Below are 16,736 nucleotides of genomic sequence, written 5' to 3'. Positions count from 1 at the left end.
CCCAGGAGTGCCAGAAGATCATCTGGAAGCTGCCATGGCTTTCATTACGTAAAACACACTCATTAAGTGGAGGTTCTGAAGCACCTTTAAAGCTGAAATCCTCAAGTATCAAGAAATGCAATCAGAGAACACAAAAAATGTGGTGGAAAGATTAACAAATTGCCACATGTGTATTGGTCACCACTGGTTTGATTAAAAAGAACTTCCAAGATCACTTGGCTGTGTTGCCTGCGCTCTGGAAGGAGGATCTCTTAGGCACAATGTAAGGTGAGCTTTACCATCGCATCTGAGAGCCTGAAAGTACACCCAACATATCCTGGCTTAGGTGTGAGGTTTTCTCCTGTCTCGGTATGTGCAAAACAAATCCATTTGGAAACACTACCTATATATTCACATGTTTAATTAGCAAAAGTGTGGAATGACCTTCTTTCTATAATCAGAGTTCTCTCTCATCTACCCACTTTTCGTAAAGTACCGAAGACATATTTATTTCAGATATTTACTAATAATCCTTTTTTTTTTATCAAATCAATCATAAACCAGGTTTTACTTCCATTGCTTTCAGTGTCTCTGTCTGTCCTCCTTATTTCCATTTCTTTCAGTGGAAGTAAAACCCGGATGTCTCAATTTGTCCTCCTTTTTCTGGAGCCATATGGTAACCCTTGCTGCATAGAACAGTGATCTCAAACTCGCGGCCCGGGGACCACATGCGTCCCACCAGATACTATTTTGATGTCCTCGGTATGTTTATCATAATCATAAAAGTAAAATAAAACAGTTTCTTGATCAAATGTCTCTTTAGCTATAAATTACAATATTATTATTAAGACTTAGCCAAAAGGAAAGATTTATAAGCTATAAAGAGTTTTACTTCATGCAAAATTGTAATTTCTTTAATAAGACATTAGCCTTTTTTTTTTTCTGAGGCCCTCCAAGTACCTACAAATCCAAAATGTGGCCCTTCAAAGGGTTTGAGACCACTGGCATAGAAGGTCATGAAAGAGTTTCATATTTTCCAAATGGGGAGGAGGATTTGGCCTGAAAAGAGTGGGAGAACGAGGGAGCAGAAGAGGGAAAGTCAGTGCCATGGAAGAGAAACCCACTCCATCACAGGCAGTAGCCATGAAGCTGTCATTGGCCAGTGCTGGCTCTTTGGTAGCTCGTCCTGCAGAATGGCAGTTCTCTGGAGTAGCCCACTGCTGTCTTTACTGGAGTAACAAAGAGCCAGTCTGTTTTTGTCTGCACAATGCCAGGACCCTCTTAGATAGGGTTCAGGTTTTCTGCAGAAAGTAGAGGCAAAATACAAAGAAAATGACAGAAGTATTTTGTTTGACTAGACATCTTTCCCCTTTACCCTTATGAACGTTCTGTACTAGAGGACACATGCTTAAAACTGCCTGAATTAAACTGTCAATAGCTTATGCTGCGTGTTTGGCTTTTGTAGTTTTCCTGTAGGTTTCTGGGCTGACTTCCCAGCTGCCAAGTGGTCTCTCTTCTAGTGAGATTAATCCTGTATTTTTCAGTTTTATGTCCCAATACACTGTGGGATTTGTAGTTAATGTTCCTTCCATTGCCATCAGCAGGACATGATCTAGGATGTAACAGAAAGGTGGGCAAGTCTTTGCTCTAGTTATAGATATGAAAGAATAAATGCTGAGAGTTTGGGGCAAGGTAATATATCTAAATGGATTTGGGGCCCATTGCATCATATGTCACTTCATTTTAATTGTTTGTTGACTGTAAGTCAGTTTTTTGCTTACTTTGGTACATATCCGGGGAAGGGTGGGGGGGTTATTTATGTTTCAAATTGATTTTTGAATATTCACACTTGGGATGGGTGGGAAGATATCAATATTCAGAATAGGGTAAGGTTTTTATGGCAATATATGTTTTTGTGTTTATTGAATGATTATTAGATGGGTGGGTGGGTGAAAATGGTTGATTATGAACGTGTGAAAGTTGAATGTGCTTTTGTCGTATCATTATATGCTGCATTTGTTGTATTGCACTGTTGAAGTTTTGAAAATGAATAAAGAATTATTAAAAAAAAGAAAGGTGGTGTGACAAAAGCAGGTCTGGCATTGGGTCTCCAGATAGTCCTATATGGGCAGCTGATGCTTTTTCTAATGCCTTTCCTCTAATAATAGTACATCATATGTATCTGTTGTATTTTGGTGACCCAGAAACCAGGTTCTAGTACCACAGGGATATGTACTGGGACAGGTGCTTTTTAACCTATTTATAAATGTTCTAGAAATAGGAACAAATGAGATTATCAGATTTACAGAGGACATGAAATCATTCAAAGTTGTTAAGTTGCATGCAAATTGTGAGAAATTGCAGGAGGACCTTGTGAGACTGGGCATCCAAATGGCCCATGAAACTGAATGTAGACAAGTGCAAAGTGATGCACATAGGAAAGAATAATCCAATCTATAGCTATATGATGCTGGGTTCCATTTTTTGAGTCACCACTTAGGAAAAGAATCTAGGGGCAGGATGCACAGAACTCTGGCAACTCGGTGCAAAACACCAGGTTGGGAGCGAGTTTCATTTTCAGGGTGATGCTCAACACAAACAGCATGCAAATGATATGCATGCTGTTTGTGCTAAGTACTGCAGTCATAGGCAGCGGAATGCTGTTTGGTTGGGGGTGGGGGAGGAGCTCTGCCCTAGCCCCAGCCAAATCCTGTGGCACGGCCTGTCATCAGCTCCTGACTCCATCTCCTACCTCCTCCAGGTGTTGTACTTTAAATCTTCAGGGCAGCCACCATGAAGTGTCAGTGAGCAGCAGGCCTACCCCTGGAAGTAGAATGAAGGGTTCCAGGGCAATCCTGCTCGTTGACGCTGCGCGGCAGCTTCCCCGAAGATATAAAGTACAATACCAGGAAATAGGTGAGAGGGTGGGCACCAACCGTCGATCGCCAGTTTTTGGGGAGGCCATGGCCCCTGTGACCTCCTCCGTTCCAACATCTATGATCACAGTGAATTGGCAGCTGTGCACAAGAGCTGAGTGGTAGGTGTAGCTCTTGTGCATAGGCCCAGCAGAGTCCCGGGCTATGGTCACCAAAGCTCCTAACTAAAAAATAAGCAGCAAAGAAAAAAAAAAAAAATACAACTTTTCAGTTACAGCTGAAGCCTTTTTGAAGAAGTTCAGAAGTGTGTGTGTGTGTGGGAGGGGGGGGGGGGGTTCCAGTGTGATTTTGGACACAGCTGTTGTGCATGTTTTATGTGCTTGTGTGCCCTGCGTCTATGGTCAAGCTGCAGCTATTAGGCATGGGACACACATGCAGAAAAAAAACACACAAACAGCTTGAATTTAGAAATAAAATGCTGCTACCGAAGCCTACCAAGAGCTCTAGACCTACTTGAAAATTTTGACTGCTGAGAGGTTGGCATTACATGGAGTGCTCACTTTAATATTAATGAGCTCCTTGTAATGCATTTGCATAGGATTCTCGGTGGCTGCTAGCGCAATTGGTAAAAATCCCAGGACATCCTGTATTCATGCATGAGATTTTTGTTACCGACAGGCATCACTTTACACTTATCCATGTTGAACCTTATTTGTCATGTTGATGCCCATTTCTCGAGCTTGATTATGTCATGTTGCAGATCTTCGCAATCCCCCTGTGTCTTCATTACTCTGAATAACTTCGTATCGTCCGCAAATTTAATCACCTCACTCATCGTACCAATGTCCAGATTGTTTATAAAGATGTTTAAGAGCACGGGTCCATGCACCGAGCCCTGCGGCACCCCACTGGTAATGCTCTTCCAGTCTGAGTATTGTCCATTTACCCTCACTCGCTGTTTCCTATACTCCAGCCATTTTTTAATCCACGTAAGTATTTCACCCTCGATTCCATGACTCGCAATTTTCTGAAGTAGTCGTTCATGTGGAACCTTGTCGAACGCCTTCTGAATTTATTCATATAATTCATGTGTTGGAATTGAAAACAAGGAGACATTTGAGCCATTCTGTGTGATGATTCATGCTTCTAGTTTTCTGGTACTCATTTGGGTTCACATCTAGGGGAAAATTTAGGGAACGGAATTTGAGTCCCACCGCAGTTTCTTGTGACTCTGAGTTAAGAACTTACCCCCTCCTTTACAAAGCCACGCTAGCGTTTTTAGCACCAGCCGCCCTGGTAACAGCTTCGATGCTCATAGAATTCCTATGAGCGTCCGAGCTGTTACCGCCACAGCCGGTGCTAAAAACGCTAGCGCGGCTTTGTAATGGAGGGGGTTAACCCTCTATTACCCCAGGTACAAAGTAAGTAATATGTAACCACAGAAATGCAATATATCAAATCCCTTTCCCTTAATCAGAGCCTCACGCAGATATTGATACAAGTAAAGCATGAAAACAAAACAGCCTCTGCTCATTCAGATGTAAAGCATTAATAGTACATAGGATCAGTAGAGGGGGCCAAATTTCTTCCAAAGCAGAGGAAAGTGCTGAGACTATTCATGGCCAGAATGCTAGAAAAGCCAATTGGTAGCAGGTTATCAGTGAATATGGGCCCAGACCTTGCATTTTTACCATTCCAAGCCCCACTTCAGCTTAAAGATGGTCTTATATCCATGGTACACATGGTCTTTGGTCCTTCTCTCTTCTTGGGCCAATGCTTCCTGCAGCAGTAGCTGCAGTCTCTGCTTAAACACCTCAAAGCCATATAACAGTGTGTGGCTAGCTACTGTAATTACAGCCAAATGTTAATCAAAACATGAAGGAACCTGCCGAACCCGCCCGGGGTGGCTCCATTCTTATGTAAGAGTTGTGCAGCACCACCTTCACCAGGAGCAGAGTCCCAAAGGGCCCTGTGCTGGTGAGCCGGCACCTCACCATCTATTGTTCCAGGCCAGAGTGCAGAATCTGAAGCAAAGACCCTCTGGTTGCACCTCTCACTTCAGTCATCACAGAAGGGGGAAGGTTTGGCTCAATGGTAGAGCTACTGCCTCTGCAGGCAGAGTTTGTGAGATCAAATCCCAGTGCTGCACCTTGTGACCCTAGGCAAGTCATTTAATCCTCCAGTGCCCACCACTTTGAATGTCAGCTTTGAAATGCCAAAGCCACAAAAAGGCAGTATACAAATCCCCATTCCCTTTTCCTTTCATCAAGCCCGTCACAAGTACCTGGCAGAAATCCAAAGAGTAGCAACATTCCAGAGCTAAGACTGTGATGTCATAATGCCTCATTCCACCAATGCCTAAGAGCCAGCTTCATCAGTGATGTCACAATGGCTTGATTGTCCTATGCTTGGCTCACATAAAAATATAAGAATTGCAATACTAAGACAGACTGAAGGTGTGGCTCACTGGTAGAGCTGCTGCCTCTGCACCCAGAGGTTGTGAGATCAAATCCCAGTGCTGCTTCTTGTGACCCTGGGCAAGTCACTTAATCCTCCAGTGCCCACCACTTTGAAAGCCAAAGCAGTATAGAAGTCCCCATTCTCTTTCCAACTCAAAAAGGAGGATGCTCACTCCAGAAATGAGGAAGAGTTTCTCAGCATTTTGGTTAGCTTGTTATCTCTAGCAGGGAAGACTGCAGTAATCCTGGGCAGGGTTTACATAACAGACCTACCCGATACCTTAAAAGGGATTTTGTCACTTTTCATTGATGATTTGGGACTATTTCATTTAGAGTAAAACCTTGGTTTGCGAGCATAATTTTGTTCCAAAAACACTCTAAACACTCTAAATCTAAAACACTCATATCAAAGCAAATTTCCCCATAAGAAATAATGGAAACTCCACAACCCCAAAATTTTAATGCAAAATCCTGTATTGCAAGACCTCGCTTGTTTAGAACAGTCAGTACACTCCTGTAGCGTCAGAGAGAGAGAGAACCATCAGCTCAGTTGTGATGAGGTGACGCGTGTATATTGTATGTACTCGTATTGCAAGACCTCGCTTGTATATCAAGTTAAAATTTAATCAAATGTTTTGCTTGTCTTGCAGACCAAGTTACTTGCAATCCAAGGTTTTACTGTAGCTAATATTTCGACTCATTCTGCAGGTGATATTTTTGACCTGCAATCATCTCATTAAGCTTGTCTATCTTGCACCTACTGGAGTAGGAAGGGGGGTGATAGGTCCATACCGGGCGTGGTCTTTGTAAAGAGCGCAGTCACCCGTTCTCCTATCCGCCCTCCCCTCCACCATGTGCGGGCTCCCTTCCCTCGTACCTCTTTCATTTTTCTTGCGTAAACAGCATTGCGAACTTGTTGTCCACATTGGTGTCGCCTCTCTCTGATGCCACTTCCAAGCCCCACGCCTAGGAGAGATAGCTGACACGATGTGGGCAGCAAGTTTGCGCTGTTGCTCTCGCCTGGAAAATTAAAAAGGTACAGGGGAAGGGAAGAGGGGTGCCTACGCGGCAGAGGGGGTTGGGAAGGAGCACCACTGCTCCGGGCACCCCTTACCCTCACTACACCACTGCTTGCACCTCATCACCATGGATTGGCTTCTCATTAGTATTATCTTTTCTTGCTTACTCTCTTCAGCTGGTGGAATTATCTCAGACCACTAAATTTTTAGGAAATTACAAAGTGTGGATAAAAACCCCTCTCTAGAGGAATTGATCTTCAACTAGATGATTTATCTTCACTAGATCTACAGGAGCAATCTAGTTTACAGCATATTCCTTTGTCAGCTGCCCGGAACAAGCATCACAGCTCAAACACCCTTTTCCCTAGGCTTAGGCCTAGGCCTGCTGAAGAAACAGGTGAAACATGCAAAGCACCAATGGCACAAATATATGTTTACTACTATGACTTATCATTTCTATAGCACTACCAGACGCACGCAACGCTGTACATTAACATACAAGAGACAGTACCTGCTCAAGAAAGCTTACAATCTAATTGTGACATACAGGACAAAAAGAATGTATCTATACATGCTACTTAGGTAGGCAATTACAGAGGGAATGACAAACAGATATAGTGTATATTTAGCATGTCAAACACCACTGGAGTATTTTGTATGAGTTATCATCTCTGATAGGAAAGCTAAGAAGCAGTATGCTATGTCCATCACTGAAGCTGGATTCTTCTAATAGGTTCTTCAGAAGTTATGAGTCTTGCCGATTCTCCACCATTGACTGCGTTCTCCGATAGTACCCTTTCTGCAGATCTATTGGCATCAATGTTCTATTTTGAAAGAGATTAGTATAAGATTGTTGTATCTGAATACGAGTATTTTTTATGAATGAAGGTCTGATACTTTTTGAACGGCCCTCATATTAGTAACAGTCCTCGACATTTTCATGTCTGGCACAGCTATTAGTTCTCCAAGGACAAGCAGACATAATATTCTCAGATGTGGGTGATGTCATCCAAAGGACCCAATACGAACACTGCCAAGTGCACTGCCACTTTAAATCTTTAGGCAGTGCTCATAAGTCGTATGTGCTTGTGCCTTCCTGCCCAACATTGGCTCATGGGACCATCGGTTTTAGTTTTCTAAGGAGCCAAGAAAGTGAAGCTGCTTACCTGTAACGGGGGTTCTCCGTAGACAGCAGGGGAATGCAGCCACACTTGTTGGTGAAGTCAGACTGATCCTGTGTGTTGGTGCTCTCTCATAGCAATAGTAAGCCTTTTGGCTTACTGAACATGTTTAGGGATTCCTGCCTTCAGTGGCTCCTCCCCTCGTTAGCTCAGTTTTATCTCTAGCTGAAAAAGGGGGATGGTGGGAGGGTAAGTGTGGCTAAATTCCCCTGCTGTCTATGGAGCACCTCTATTACAGATAAGCAACTTTGCTTTCTCCAGAGACAAGCAGGGGGAGATGCAGGCACACTTGTTGGGGAGTGTCAAGCTCCAATAGAGGGGAGAGTGTGGCGCAGTGGTTAAAGCTCCAGCCTCAGCATCCTGGGGTTGTGGGTTCAAACCCATGCTGCTCCTTATGACCCTGGGCAAGTCACTTAATCCCCCCATTGCCCCAGGTACATTAGACAGATTGTGAGCCCACCGGGACAGACAGGGAAAAATGCTTGTACTCTGATCGATAGTGGGAGAGCAGTAGAGGAGGTTCCACCATTACATACACTGAAGGTGCGATGTGAGAGATAGGAACAGAATGGGGGCACTGGAATCCAAATGAGGGCAGCATGTCAAGGAGAAGGCAGTGGTCTACAGTGCTGAAAGCAGCGGACAGATCAAGAAGGATGAGGATAGAGTAGTGGCTTTTGGATCTGGTCAGAGAGAGTTCATGGGAGACTTTGGCAAGGGTAGTTTCAGTAGAGTGCTAGGGATAAAAGCTTAATTGGAGTGGGTAAAGGATGGCTAGGGATGATAGAAAATCCAGGCATTGGTGGTGAACAGTACGTTTGAGTAGCTTGGATAATAAGGGGAGGAAGGAGATTGGTCAATAGTTGGCAAGGCAGATAGCCACTACAGTTGAGCGGGACCCTAAACCAAAATGGGAACCTTGCTCAGTCCACTGACCATTGATGAAATCTAGCAGAAAAGAGGCCATCCATCTGTCTGTAAGATAGAAAATATGCTTACCAGTGAGCATATCATCCTATATATGATAGAGCTCAGCTTGGTACTATTTCTGCCTTCTGGAGTATGGACACAACCTACTTGTCTCTGGATTCATCTGCTGCTGATGAGAAGGAAAGTGGCATTACTTAGCTGTAAGAGATTCTCCATGGACAGCGGGATAAATCAGCCACACACTGCCATCAGGATGATACCACTTATGTATATGGCTGATTATATCCTTCTTATCCATGGAGAAACATTTGAGATAACTCATAGAAACATAGAAATATGATGGCAGATAAAAGCCAATGGCCCATCCAGTCTGCCCATCCACAGTAACCATTATCTCTTCCTCTTTCTAAGAGATTCCACATGACTATCTTAGGCTTTCTTGAAATCAGATAGTCTCTGTCCCTACCACCTCTACCAGGAGACTGTTCCATGCATCTACCATTCTTTCAGTAAAAAAGTATTTCCTTAGATTACTCTGGAGCCTATCATCTCTTAACTTCATCCTATGCACTCTCATTCCAGAGCTTCCTTTCAAATGAGACTCGACTCATGTGCATTTGCATCATGTAGGTATTTAAATGTCTCTATCCTATCTCCCCTCATCCGCCTTTCCTCCAAAGTATACAGATTGAGATCATTAAGTTTGTCCCCATTCACCTTATGATGAAGACCACGCACCATTTTAGTAGCCTTCCTCTGGACTGACTCCATTCTTTTTATAGCTTTTTAAAGGTGTGGCCTCAAGAATTGTATACAATATTCTAAATGAGATCTCACAAGAGTCTTATATAGGGGCATCAATACCTCCTTTTTCCTATTGGCCATACCTCTCCCTATGCACCCTAGCATCATTCTAGCTTTTGCCATCACCGTTTCAACCTGTTTGGCCACCTTAAGATCATCATATACAATCATACCCAAGTGCCGCTCTACTGTTGTGCACTTCAGTTCTTCACCCACTAAACTATACCATTCCCTCGGGTTTTTGCAGCCCAAATGCATGACCTTGCATTTCTTAGCATTAAATTTTAGCTGCAAGATTTCAGACCATTCTTCAAGCTTCGCCAGGTCTTTCTTCATGTTATTCACACCATCCTGGGTTCTACTCTATTGTAGATTTTGGTATCATCCGCAAAGAGGCAAATTTTACTCGACAGCCCTGCAGCAATATCGTTTATAAAAATGATAAAAGAAAAGGCCCAAGAACAGAACCTTGAGTCGCACCACTGGTAACATCCCTTTCCTCAGAGTGATCTCCATTTATCACTACCCTTTGTCACTTTCTACTCAACCACTTCTTGACCCAGCCCATCACTTTGGGACCCATCCCGAGGGCACTAAGTTTATTTATTAGATATCTATGTGGAACACTTGTCAAAGGCTTTGCTAAAATCTAAATACACCACATCTAACACACTCCCTCTATCCAATTCTATGGTCGCCCAGTCAAAGAACTTGATCTGATTTATCTGGCAAGACCTACCTCTACTGAATCCATGTTGCCTCTGGTCCTGTAATCCACAGGATTCCAGAAACTTCACCATTCTCTATTTTAAAAATGTTTCCATTAATTTGCTTACCACAGAAGTCAGACTTACCGGCCTGTAATTCCCTTCTTCTTCCTTAATTCCACTTTTGTGAAGAGGGATCACATCCGCCCTTCTCCAGTACCACTCGCAACTCTAGAGACTCATTGAAAAGGTCAGTCAGCAGAGCCACCAGATCTTCCCTAATTCCTTCAGCACCTTTAGATGTACACCATCCAGCCCTATCGCTTTCTCTACTTTTATTTTAGCTAGCTCCTCATGAACACAACCCTCTGAAAATCGATTAAGGTCTACCACTCCTCCATCCCTATTCATGTTTGTCTTCTGTGGCCCCACTCCCGGATATTCAGCTGTGCATACAGAACAGAAATATTTGCTAAGCAATTCAGCCTTGTCTTTATCAGCTTCTACATATTTCTCCCCTTCACCTTTGAGTCTCACAATGCCACTTTTGCACTTCTTCATATCACTAATATATCTATAAAACGTCATCCCGTTTTACTGTGTCAGCTATTTTTTCTTCCATTTGCATCTTTGCTTTCCTGACCAAACGGCATAGCTTTTGCAGTAATAACTCTCAGGCTCCTGAATGCTACCACTCGATGTGAGGTTAGAATTCTCTTGTAAGAATTTGTAAGGCCTGCCTGAAAAGGTATCATTTTAGACAGGCCTTTATACTGTGAGTTTGCTTAGCTCCCTGTAAATCTGAGTGACCTGATAGGTTGAGGCTGAGCACTGTGACTTGAATATACAAAATGATTGTGTCAGGAAAAGGCAAAGTTCCCGTTAATGGACAAAATTAACTTTATTTATTATGAACTTTTTATTAAATAAACAAAATGCAATAATATATTTCCACCTTCAACAATTTGCAGCATCTTCATCCAAATGCCCCTAAATAGACATCAATATCTACATACTTGAATCCCAACTACAATCTCCCCCTCTCCCCACCCTGTTAGTTGGATATCATAATTTACTTTTGGTACATGTTTTGCTGAATCAAATTTGTCATTTGCTTTTGCATGTTTATATTTCAGTTTATAATGTAAATCACACAAACGATATGACTAGATGGGCAGTATATCAAAGAAACAGGATACTTGATACTTGTTATTGGGGAGATGTAGAGAGCACCCCACCTACTATGAACTCAGATGAGTAGACAGCAAGATTGGAGACAAATAGAATGGTGTTCTACCTGCAACCACAGGAAGAGAAACAAAACACATTCCATCTGGTTTGCTAAAGCTTGTTCCCACTAAGATATGATATGAGGACTGAAATGCTGTACTTGAGGGCCGCTCATATCTAGTGCAGCAGAGGCAGGGCTGGAGCAGCTCCCTGGCTGCTGTTACCTTGTCTGGCAACTGAATTCCAGGTAGTAAATTGTCAGGTTGGAACCTGTAGTGTTTGTGAGCTAATCCAGGGTGGGGACGCCACTCCGAGTACAATATTAAACTCACCTTTTGCAATCACATGGCAGACAGAAGGCAGGCAGGCAAGAAAGAGAGGCTGGATTCTTTTTTTATCTGCAGCCTACAATATGACAGTGAGAATCAGTAACTTATGGCTTGAAGTCACTAAATGTAGAGAATGCCCTGGCCTAAGGCCAGGTTACTGGCACAAAATAATTGAAAGGTATTGGCAAAAGCAGACCCTTGCATCCAAACTATACCAGAGCTCATAGCTAGGGTATCTTCAAGCTAAGATCCAGCCCTACTACTGCAACCAACACACAGTCTGACTTTTAGCAAGTCACTTAACCACCCCCATGTCCAAAGCCCAGAGCTAAGGGACCCCCATAACCAATAAAGTTTGTCATAAGCAAAGTCACAAATGATGAAGACACAATACTTATAGTTAGTTATAAGGTGACACTGCAACTGAGGGATTTCACTGCTGGTTATATGGGTTCTGCCTTAAGAGTCTATGATCAGGGAATCAAGTCAGCCTAATTGCAGAGGCCTCCCCCCATCCCTGAATCTTTAAACACTACATCTAATCTCCGCAACAAGGAAGGATGCGTGAGAACCAGAGTGGGAAGGTGCAGGAGGCCCAGGCTTTCTAATAGATGTTGCCATGCTAAAGTTGGTTGCCAGGCAACCCCATCAGTGGGCAGAGTCTAGATAGCAGGAGTCAAGGGCATATAAAGAACGAAAGAAAGCTTCATAAAGGGGGAAGGGAGAAAAGAAATAAGATGTTTTATACAGAAAAAATGCTTCAAAAAACCAACTAACCATTGCAGAGTGCACCAGCATCATCGGTTAACAAATAAGGCACTGGAGCCCCCAAGTCAAGAGTGGTCAGTGCCTAAGAGGGATATCTGGAAACAGCACCATGCTAGCCAGAACTCCAAGGAAGCCAAATAATTCATCACCCACTAAATTATAGACAGTACCCAAAACTCAAAGGAGAAGCTCAGGCATTTGGAATAAGCAAGCAGTTCTGTAGAAAAGAACATAAGTCTCTAGCACACAATGATCCTGAAGCTGAGAGCTGATAAAGGCCATAGACCTAGTGAATTGGCCCAGTTATCCCAGTACATTAAAAACAGACAGCTTCCAGGTCCTTTAACATGCCCGCAGGTTCTCTCATGTTTGTACCTTTGCTCTTCTAGGAAAATGAGAGACAGTGAACTGTGGACACGGCAGCTCTATGGTTGCATCTGCCTAGGCCTTGGCTAGTGGAAAAGAAAATTATTTCCTCAAGTATAAGATCAAGATCTGAGGCTTAAATTCTTCCTGAAACATTGCTAATGAAGAGCCTCTGCCTGCTCTGCAGCACCACCTGCTGGCTGCCCAAGAACATAAGGGTAATCATATGTCTATGACATGATCTTCAAATAAAACTGAACCAGTGTCTGGAGAAAGATGACATAAAAGAAAGTATTGCCTTCAGAAGCTAGTCAAAAGTGTATTAAGTCAGTCTAATACAAAAAGGTATAATTTTATCTTTTTTGTTTATTTCTATTTTCTTTGCCCATTCCTTCTGACTGGGCCATACTTCAAGAAGCTAATCATATTCAGGAGATGTGATTCTTTAATTCCAGAACAGGCTTTAAACCTACCCAAGGCAGATTCTGCCCCCACCCCACCCCCGCACCACACTCCTAGGCAGTGCAGTTGCCCTCTAGGACACTGTTACAAGATATTTTAGTTCATTTCTTATTTATTAAACAAATGTATAATCTGCATTATCAGCAACCCATTCTAAGTGGAGTATATGTGACACTCAAAATAAAATCAGACACACATAAAAACAAAGATATAAATAAACAATACAAACTAAGATTAACTAATACAACCCTCTCTTAAGGACAAAAATAGAGTAGACTAGACTTCAATAAATTAACATGGATCCCTTCCCTCATCAAAATACCAGTCTCTGCAAGCCATTTAATTAGGACCAACATAACTAGCTTCTGCCATAAGCCTGTACAAAAAGTTGAAGTTTACAAGTCTCTTTCAAAATCTACAAAACTGCTCTGCTGTCTCAGTTCAATGGGCAGCTTGTTCCAAGTGTGGTCCTGCAACCCAAAAAATGGATGCCCTGAAGTCTTCCAAATTATTTTATTAGATGGTACTTCCAGCAAACATCTGTTCACTGATCGGACTGGCTGATAAACATGTAAGTTGGAAGCTACAACTTCAGAAACCTGTCCAAACACTTTAAAAATTGTACAGAGAATTTCAAATCTTATTTGATACTCAGTAGGAAACCATTGCAATGTCTTCGATATTTTTGCAGTTTTCCTTCTCTGCACCCAAGACCCTGCTGTTGTATTTCATGGTACAGTACTTGGAAACTTTACCAAAAAACTTCCTTCTCTCTGAGCGCTGATATATGAACTAGCCCTGGATTACAAAGAACAGTGCTACACAGAAATATAGATACAGGTTTATTTCTATATCTCTAATTAAAGTTTTTCTGTCTCCTGTAGAAAGATGAGACCACACCCCTTTCCAAGCTTTTGGCAGTAGCCTCACATCAATTCCCTAGACCAGAGCTTCTCAGCTTCTTCAAGCCAAGTACCCCCTAAGTCTAACAAATATCAACCGAGTACCCCCGCCCAAGCTCCGCCCCAGACATGCCCAATCTCTGCTCTTGACCCCACCCCCATAATAATAGTACTAATTGTAATGCAATTTCTTCCATCCATTTTTCATATACACACAATATAATCTTATTAATACATAATGGTAACTACATAGCTACTTGATAGTCCGTGTGAAGGAGGAGGGCTTGGGGTATAAAACATTGCTCTGAGCTCCAGGAAATTGATATGAAATTTCCGCTCCTTGGCGGTCCAAAGATCCTGAGTCTGAAGATTGTCCATATGAGCCCCCCAGGCATAAGGGGATGCGTCCTTCATGATGACCTTGTGATGAGGGGGTAAGTGAAACAGGAGACCTCTGGATAGATTGGAAGAGGTCATCCACCATCGAAGCGACTGCAGAAGAGATGATGTTACAGAGATATGTTGTGAGAGACGATCTGTCGCTTGAGACCACTGAGAGGCAAGGGTCCAATGAGGAGTGTAAAGGTGTCTTGCCAATGGTGTCACATGGACAGTGGAAGCCATGTGGCCCAGCAGAACCATCATGTGCCTTGCCAAGATGGATTGAAGAGGAAGCAGTTGCTGACAAAGGCAGATGAGAGCCTGAAGGCGATCTGGAGGAAGAAACGCTCTCATGAGAGTGGTGTCTAGGATTGTCCCAATGAAATACAGTTTCTTTGTTTCCGCTGAGTCAAGATGTGTTATTTCAATGGCCGTTGAAACTTTTTCTTCCACTGCCTTCCCGTTGTTGCAGATTTTGACTTTTCAGTCATTTTCTTTCATTTGTTTGTTTTCAGTTTAAAAAAAAAAAGCAACAATTTTCATTTTGTCCCTTTCACGGATTCGGCCCTGTTTGACCACCTTGGCCTTGGATTTTGATTTAGCCGAGGCCGTTTTTCCTTCGATGTCCCACCCGCAGACGGGTTTCAAAATGTGACTTATGTGTTGAGGACGACCGATGCTGGTGAGTCATCGGTGTCGATTCTTTAAGGAGTGGCGGCACTAATGGAGACTCCACTGTAGGTACAACCGGTGTCGAGGGCTCAGACCGGACTGGCACCAGGGGAGTCAACATGGGCAGAAGTTGGGTCGGTATCAACATTTGTAATTGCTTACGCAATTCCTCTCTTAGCAAATCGTGTATCTTTTGCTTGAGAGTAAGCACAGGTGCCGCTGTTTTTTTTTGCTGGTACCTTCGGTGCGGCTCTATGCTCCGGCAATGAAGCCGATGTCTAGGCATTCATTGAGATTGGAGCAGAGCGCTTTTTGGGCCTCTTCGAGGTCGGCAGGACTTGGCTCACTGCTACTTTGACCTGAGGCCCAGAGGGGATGGGGGAAGGCTTCATAGCTGGCTTATTCGCTGAAATATGTGACATTGAAGATGGTTCCACCGGTGTCAAAAGTTATGATATCGATTTGGCCGGCACCGCTGACGTCGAAAGTGGTGTCGAGTCCCCTTCCATTGCGACACCCAAAAGAAGCCACTTTTCAAAATTCTTTTCTGCAGAGAACAGCGGGAACAGTTGTCAGGACGGTGCTCGGGCCCCAAAAACTGGAGACCCCAGCGATGCAGGTCAGTCACGGAGATGGGGCGAGCACAACGTCCACACTTTTTGAAACCCGTCTGCGGGTGGGACATTGAAAGAAAAACAGCCTTGGCTAATCAAAACCGAGGCCAAGATGGTCGAACAGGCCCCGCCGGTCCGAACCCACAAAAGGTTAAAAAAAAATTTACTTTATAAAAAAAACCCAAAAAAACTAAAACCAATTAAACAAATGAAAGAAAAAAGAAAATGACTGAACAGTCAAAATCTGTGAGAGTGGGAAGGCAGCAGAAGAAAAAGTTTCAACGGCCATTGAAAAAAACGCATCTTCTTAACTTCGCGGAAACTAAGAAACTGAGGGATTGCGCACCCTAAGTCAGGCGGGAAGGCACTCGCACATGCGCAGTTTGGGCTATCGCAAACTTTCTAAAGACTTAAAGTGGCGATGCACTTTTAAAAGTGGCCAATACCGGGGCTCCGTCGGTGGCGTTACCCATACTTGAGAATATGCTGCCTGCTTGTCCTGGGATAAGACGAGGAAGGCAGGAGATATGCAATGGCAGATGGTAGTTGAGAGACATACAGTGCCAGCACTGTGTACCCCTTGACAATGGTGCATATACTGTGTGTTGAGAATCTCTGCCCTAGACTGCAACCAGAACAAGCCTATAATATATACCACAGGTGTCAAACTGAAGGACCATGAGCCGAATCAGGCCCGCCTGGTTGTTTTATGCGACCCGTGGTCCGATGCCCTCAGTGTTAACTTGTGGCAGGCTCGCTCCTCCTCACAGCTGCAGTGTGCACGAAGCCGCTCCTCGCGCATCCTGCGCCTCATCCAGAAGCATTCCCTCTGACATTGCAATATCAGAGAGAAGGCTTCTGGTTCAGGCGCAGAACGTGCGAGGAGTCGCTGCCCGCAGCTTCATGCACACTGCAGCTGTGAGGAGGGAGCCAGCCAGAAGATAAGATACCTGCCGGAGGGAGGCACAGCATGGAGGGAGGGAGAGAGACAACAAAGGTAGGGGGAATGATTAGTGTTTGAATTGTGTCAATTTTGAGAATTTGAATCTGATATATG

The sequence above is a fragment of the Geotrypetes seraphini genome, chromosome 13, assembly GCF_902459505.1.
Source record: "Geotrypetes seraphini chromosome 13, aGeoSer1.1, whole genome shotgun sequence".
NCBI classification, from domain to species: Eukaryota; Metazoa; Chordata; class Amphibia; order Gymnophiona; family Dermophiidae; genus Geotrypetes; species Geotrypetes seraphini.
The sequence above is the reverse complement of the archived record's forward strand: the minus strand, read 5'-3'. Positions refer to the sequence as shown.